Source organism: Crocodylus siamensis, chromosome 15 (genome assembly GCF_052110815.1).
Source record: "Crocodylus siamensis isolate JL-2025a chromosome 15, ASM5211081v1, whole genome shotgun sequence".
Taxonomy (NCBI): Eukaryota; Metazoa; Chordata; order Crocodylia; family Crocodylidae; genus Crocodylus; species Crocodylus siamensis.
The window spans coordinates 54,900,096-54,907,761 of record NC_143409.1 but is presented as its reverse complement, the minus strand read 5'-3'; positions in this window follow the sequence as shown (position 1 = coordinate 54,907,761).

Below are 7,666 nucleotides of genomic sequence, written 5' to 3'. Positions count from 1 at the left end.
TGATCGTCTACTTGGGATCCTGTTCGTGACGCCATGTGGCGGGATGCCGGGCTAGCGGTCCTGACACCTCTTAGGGGAGTCACGGGCTTTGCAGAGCTGTGCAAGCGTGCAGCTTGTGGGGCGGAATTAGAGGTAGCTTTATAGCCGCCCTCGAGGTTCGCCGAGTTGGCACAAGTAGACGACTAAAAGTCAGTAGTTAGTTATCTTAACAAGTCTATAGGATGTCCGTTGGTTCACGAGGTTCCAGTGTTAGAAATATTATTAGGAATGCATAATGAATAGAGTGTTGTTAGAACTGCACAGTTTGCATCTCGTACCTGATAAGGAGAAACACTACCAAGGACCCTTTGTGCTAAAGTATCACTCCCTTTCTCTCTTGGCTAATTTACTATCTTTTTCCTATACTAAATCACACATACCTTCAGCCTCCCTCTGCTTTTCTCATGTAGATTACAGAAGCTGTAATTCAATTGACTGTGTCCTTGAAAGAGAGAAGGATTTCAACTTTTGGTGACCTAGGGGCTTTTCTGAGCGTGCGTAATTAGCTGATGCATATATGCCTATCCGCCCCGCATACTTAAGTAGTTAATTATAATGAACATGCGACGTATGAAGTGACGTATTTACATATATGTTTGTATGAACCGGAAATGAGTTGTAAGAGTTCCTGTTTCTGCACACGTGCCCAGGAGACGGAGATAAAAGCCAGCTAAGAGTTTTCCTCGGGGGCAGAGTGGTCTTTTGTCTTCACTCCAACCCTATTTGCAAATATACCTTTTGTGTTGCTAATAGTGTGTGCCTGAGGAATTATTATTTGTAAGCCTCCAAAAGAAACGAACCGTGATTTTTGCATCAGATTTTGGTGAGCCAGGCAGGAGATTTTTGGACGACCCCAAAATCCAGCGACAAATCGCGTCCGGCACGACGGGGAGTGCACACCGAGCCGATTTTTTGGGCTCGCCCTGAGGCCTGAGACGTGAGTCGGGATATTCGGGATGTTAAAGGCTCCTGTGCAAATTTTTAGTTTTTGGAGTCGCCAGGCACACATTCCGGTATTCTGATCGAGATCTCTGGGGTATCTGAGTGAGTATACGAATTCCCTTGCCCAATCTGGTGTCTGGATCCAAAACAAAGGATGTGAATGGCTGCTGAGAAATTTTTGGCTTGGCTTTCATTGTAAATCATCTGTTGTTAAGGATCTTTTGGTATTTGGTGTGCCTTGGGTGCACATCTGTGGGCAATGGGTGCGGGTAACTCCCATGTAGAAATCCCGGATACACCCTTAAAATGCATGTTATGGAATTTTAATAAGTTTGTAAAGCTGGCAGATTATGGAGTGAAGATGAAAAAAAATGATTTAATTAAGTTTTGTCAACTCGAGTGGCCAACATTTGGGGTCCACTGGACCCCGAAAGGATCCTTTGTAGTAAAAGAAGTGATAGCTAGCCATGAAATAGTTATACAGAACGGGTATTGGAATCAGTTTCCTTATATTGATTGTTGGTTGTGGGTGGTTCAAAATCAACCACCTTGGATTAAAAAATGCTTAGTAAAGTCTCATGTAATGGTTGTTAAAGGAAAGACTCGAGGAGGACCGCCTGTACTCCCTGAGTCTAATGGGGGGCGGATTCTGAATTGGCTGAGTATCGGACCCGCTCTCCGGTCACCCTGTCAGGTAGTGAGGATGAATCAGACCACTACTTGGGATCCAGTCATAGTTTCATAGTTTCATAGTAGCTAGAGTCGGAAGGGAGCTAGGTAGATCATCTAGTCCGACCCCCTGCATTGGCAGGAAAGAGCACCGGGGTCAGATGACCCCGGCAAGGTGCTCATCTAACTTCCTTTTAAAAATCCCCAGGCTAGGAGCCTGCACCACTTCCCCTGGAAGCCGGTTCCAGGCCCTAGCCGCCCTGACTGTGAAGTAGCGCCTCCTAATATCTAACCTAAACCTACCCTCCACCAGCTTGTGACCATTATTCCTGGTCACTCCTGGCAGCACACGGGGGAACAGGGACTCCCCCAATACCTGCTGATCCCCCCTGACCAGTTTGTAGCAGGCCACAAGGTCCCCGCTCTTAACCTTCTCTTGTGGAGGCTAAACAGGTTCAGGTCCCGTAGCCTCTCCTCATAAGGCCTGCCCTGCTGACCCCTGATCATACGAGTGGCCCTCCTCTGGACTCTTTCCATATCGTCCACGTCCCTCTTGAAGTGTGGTGCCCAGAACTGGACGCAGTACTCCAGCTGCGGCCTGACCAGTGCCGCATAGAGGGGGAGGATCACCTCCCTGGACCTGCTCGAGATGCATCTGTGGATGCATGACAGGGTACGGTTGGCCTTCTTGACTGCCTCCCCACACTGCCGGCCCATGTTCATTGTGGAGTCAATGACGACTCCAAGATCCTTTTCCGTCTCCGTGCTGGCAAGAGGGGAGTTCCCCAACCTGTAAGTGTGGTGCCGGTTCTTCCTCCCCATGTGCAACACCTTGCACTTATCAGTGTTAAACCCCATCCTATTCTCATCCGCCCACCGTTGCAACCTGTCAAGGTCAGCTTGTAGCCTATTGCACCCTTCTAGTGCACCCACATCCCCCCACATCTTAGTGTCATCAGCAAACTTGAACAGGGTGCTTTCTAACCCCTCATCCAAGTCACTGATGAAGATGTTGAACAGTGCGGGCCCGAGGACCGAGCCCTGCGGAACCCCACTGCCCACGTCCTTCCAGGTCGAGAAGAACCCATCCACTACCACCCTCTGGGTGCGGCCCTCCAACCAGTTGGCGACCCATTTGACTGTGTGGGCATCGACACCACAGTCTCCCAGCTTTTTGATGAGGACAGGGTGAGAGACAGTGTCGAAAGCCTTCCGGAAGTCCAGAAAGACTACATCCACAGCAACCCCTGCGTCTAATGATTTGGTGACCTGATCGTAAAAGGCCACCAGGTTGGTCTGACAAGACCTGCCACTGATGAACCCATGTTGGTTGCCCCTGAGCATGCATTCCCCCGCAAGGCCCTCCTGGATGTGTGCCAGGATAATTTTTTCAAAGAGCTTACCCGGGATTGAGGTAAGACTAACTGGCCTGTAATTTCCCGGGTCCTCTTTTTTTCCCTTTTTGAAGATAGGGACCACATTGGCCCTCTTCCAGTCCTCCGGCACCTCACCAGAGCACCACGAGTGCTCATAGAGCCGCGCCAGGGGTCCCGCAATGACCTCGGCCAGTTCCTGTAGAACCCTAGGGTGAAGTTCGTCCGGACCAGCGGACTTGAACACGTCCAGCCTCTCCAGAAGTACCCTAACTAACTCCTCGCTAACCCCTGGCCCAGGCGTGTCTCTCCCGGGGCCCGAGGGGGGCCCAGCAGGGAGGTGGCTGAACTGGTCCCTACTTAGGAAGACAGAGGCAAAGAAATCGTTAAATATGTTAGCTTTGTCATCTGGCATGACGACTAAGTTGCCCATCGTGTCCTGCAGGGGCCCCACATTACCCGGGACCCTCTTTTTACCCGCTATGTATTTGAAGAAGGACTTCTTATTATCCTTAATCCGGGAAGCTAGTCCTATCTCCATCTCTGCCTTGGCCTTCTTGACTGCCCCCCTACATCCTCAGGTGATGTAGGTCCCTCTGCACCACCGCTCCCTCCCTCAGGGAGACTAGCACCGGCGTATCAAAACATACCTAATGATTTAGAGCATGAGCCTCAGCCAAGTGCCCTATCTGAATCAGGGAATAAGGGTTATTATTTGCGCAAGCCTGTAGAGTCACAGCCGGTGCTGAACTGCCCAATGCGAGAGGTTATCGGAGAGGGGGGCAATGCAACCTTTGTCTACACCCCATTTAGTACTTCAGATTTATTTAACTGGAAGAATCAGAGCCCCTCTTTTGATGAAGACCCTGAAAAGATGAAGGACCTGTTTCGATCTATTGGGCAGACTCATCGACCCACTTGGGCTGATGTCCAGATGATGCTCCAAAACCTCCTGACCCCGGAGGAAAGGAGATGAGTGTTGGGAACAGCAGAACGTATTGCAACAGCCAGAGTAGAGGCAGAGGGAGCTGCTGGTCATACCCTGTGTGATACCTGCCCTGTTGAGGAACCGAGATGGGATAATAATACTGCAGAAGGAAGAGAGCTGAGTGCACGGTATCTGGGGATTATAGTGGAAGCAATGGGGAAGGCAGTGCCTCGGGTTACTAATCTGTCTAAATTGTATGAAGTGAGACAGGGAAGAGAGGAGGATCCCTCAGCTTTCCTCGGCAGACTGTATGAGGCTTTTCACAGGTTTTTGGACCTAGATCCAGAAGCCCCAGATACTCAACTCATGGTAAATCTTATGTTTATTGGTCAATCCGCTGCTAATATCCGTAAGAAGTTACAGAAAACTGAGGGAGGTGCTGGGAAACCGATTTCAGAGCTGGTGGAAATTGCATATAAGGTATATGGGAATCGTGAGCAAGTGCAGGAGCGCAAGGAGGATAAAAAGGCTCAGCGACAGATGGCAGCGCTGGCAGCTGCTATAACTAGAGGTAACCCTGGAAGGGCTGGGATACAGAAGGGGAAAGGAGAAAGAGTGGGAGCAGACGTTTGTGCTTATTGCAAAGAGAAAGGACACTGGAAGAGGGAATGCCCAAAGTTGAAGGAGAAGAGAGAGGGTGAACCCAGAGGTCACCTCATGCGGGCAGAAGACAAGGGTGAGGATTCAGAATGAAGGGGACAGGGATCTAAGACCACTACCCTTCGGGTTGGAGCCCGAGAAGATCCCATGGTAACCATTAGGGTTGGTGGCAAAAACTTTGAAGCCTTGGTGGATACTGGGGCTACATTTTCAATGATTCCAGAAAACCTCCCTGTGCAGGAACTAGTGAACAGCATGTACTTGTGGAAGGGATTGAGGGAATGCAATCCCGACTCCCTGTTTCTAAACCACTCCCACCAAAGTGGGGGACCATTTCCTCAAACACTCCTTTGTATATTCACCAAGTTGCCCGGTTGCACTCCTTGGGCGGGACTTACTCACAAAATTGCAAGCTGAGATATTTTTCAGAGACGATCAGATGGTAGTCCAGCTACCTGTCAAGCAGAGCTCGAATTATCAGATGGCTCTCCTGGAGGACCAACGCCCTGCAGTAAGTCCAGAAGATCACATGACTGGAGTAGACCCCTCGGTATGGGCTGATGGAACCCCTGCGCGAGCTAAGTTCGTCTCCCCAGTAAGGATCGTACTTAAGGATGGGGAGGGGCCCGTTCGGGTAAAGCAGTATCCACTCAGCCGAGCGGCCAGAGCTGGACTCAAGCCGTTAATAGAGAAATACAAGAGGTGCGGATGGCTAGTGGAAGGGTCCTCACCCTATAACACCCCCATTCTTGGAGTGCCGAAGGCAGATGGGGTCTCATACAGACTGGTCCAAGACCTGCGAGCCGTAAATAAGAAGGTCCTTTCAGACCATCCCGTAGTTCCGAACCCTCACACGATTTTGACACAAGTAGCGGGGGAAGCTGAAATATTTTCAGTGCTAGATTTGAAAGATGCTTTCTTCTCTATTCCCCTTCACTGAGAGAGTCAAAAATTGTTTGCTTTTGAATGGGAGGATCCAGATACTTTCCATAAAGCCCAACTCATGTGGACAGTTCTTCCACAAGGATTCATAGCAGCCCCCCATATTTTTGGACTTGCCCTTCAGAAGGACTTGGAGGAGTGGAAGGGATCACACCCCGCAGTGACTCTCCTCCAGTATGTGGATGACCTGCTAGTTGCAAGCCCAAATTTGCAACTCTGCGAGGAAGCCACCAGGTCACTGCTAAACACTCTGGGGGAAAAAGGATATAAAGTCTCTAGAGAGAAAGCCCAAATATGTCAGCCTGAAGTCACATTTTTGGGATATAAGCTCTCAAAAGGAGTCAGAGCCCTGAGTGCAGATCGCATACAGGCAATCCAAGGTCTAACCCCACCTAAGTCACCCAAGGAGTTGCGGGCATTCCTAGGGCTAACTGGGTTTTGTCGACTATGGATACCAGGTTATGGTGGGAAGGCTAGACCACTGTATGACTCACTGACTAAGGAGAGTCTCACTAAATGGAAATGGAATAAAGACATGCAGCATGCCTTTGATCTGCTTAAGGCAGCATTAACCCAGCCCCCTGCCCTGGCCATCCCAAATAGTAAAAAGCCATATCGACTGTATGTTCATGAGAATTGAGGGGTCGCATCAGGGGTGCTGACACAGCCATCGGGCCCAACCTGGAGACCCGTGGGATATTACTCAAAGGTTCTAGATCCAGTTGCACTCAGGTGGCCAGCCTGTCTTCGGGCTGTGGCAGCCACAGCAGTGGTTGTTGAAGAAGCCCAGAAGATAGTCATGGGTGCGGATATGGAAATACACACTCCTCATGGAGTTCCCCAGATTCTAGGGATTGAGGGAGGAAAGTTTCTTAACCCCTCCAGACGATCACGGTATGAGATATTTTTGCTCTCTAATCCAGGACTTACTTTCAAACATACTACAGCCTTAAACCCTGCAACCTTGCTGCCGGAGCCAGGGAAACCGACGCATGACTGCCTTGAGGTCCTGAATCAAACCACACAGGTGCGGCCTGATCTTGCTGAGGACCCAATTGAAGACCCAGATGCTGAATACTTCGTAGACGGCTCCAGCTCTGTCATCGATGGAAAAAGACGAACAGGATGTGCAGTGGTAACCTTGGATAAGGTAGTATGGAGGGAGTCATTGCCGAGCTCATGGTCGGCACAAGCCGCAGAACTCACCCGAGCATTACAGCTGGGGACAGACCAGTGGGTTAATATATACACTGACTCTCGCTATGCTTTTTCTACAGTCCATGCGCATGGGCTATTGTGGAAAGAAAGGGGTTTCATTACAGCCTCTGGGAATAAAATTGCTAATGGCCCCCAGATTATCAAGCTACTAGAGGCACTCCATCAGCCTAAAGAGGTAGCAGTCATTCATGTGCGGGCCCATGGGAAGGCTGCTGAGGAAAAGCATAAGCTTGGAAATCCAAAGGCTGATGCGGCAGCAAAGGAAGCCGCATTTATTGGGGGAGAAGCGGAGGAGGTATCCAGGCAGGCCTTGTCCCATGCCATATGGCCATACGTCCGGGATTTAGTCCCGCAGTATTCCCCTGAAGAAGATAAATTTGCACAGAAAGCTTGTGCAGAAAAGAACTCCCAGGGGTGGTGGATAGTACCGGGAGGAAAGGTCATGATACCCAGGCCATTGCCTCGGGAAGTGCTGCATGAGCTCCATGCAAGAACCCATATGGGAGGCTTGGCTATGGGTGATCTAGTGATCCGCCAAGCAGTAGCCCCAGGGCTATGTGTAGAAGCTCAGTGCATTGCTACCAAGTGCATCACATGCCAGAAAGTAAACCCTCGAAGGAAACCCCCTGTGCCAATGGGAGGTAGACCCTGGGCAGCGTACCCTGGACAGGCATGGCAGATTGATTTTGCCGAGCTCCCACGATCCGGACATCATGGGTTTTTACTTGTCATGGTAGACCAGCTCTCTGGTTGGGTCGAGGCGTGGCCCACCAGGACTGCCACTGCGGCTACAGTAGTGAAGTATTTGTTGCAGGAGATCATTCCCCGGTATTCCCTGCCTGAGTCCATTGAGTCGGATCAAGGACAACACTTTGTGGGAAAAGTGGTTCAAGAA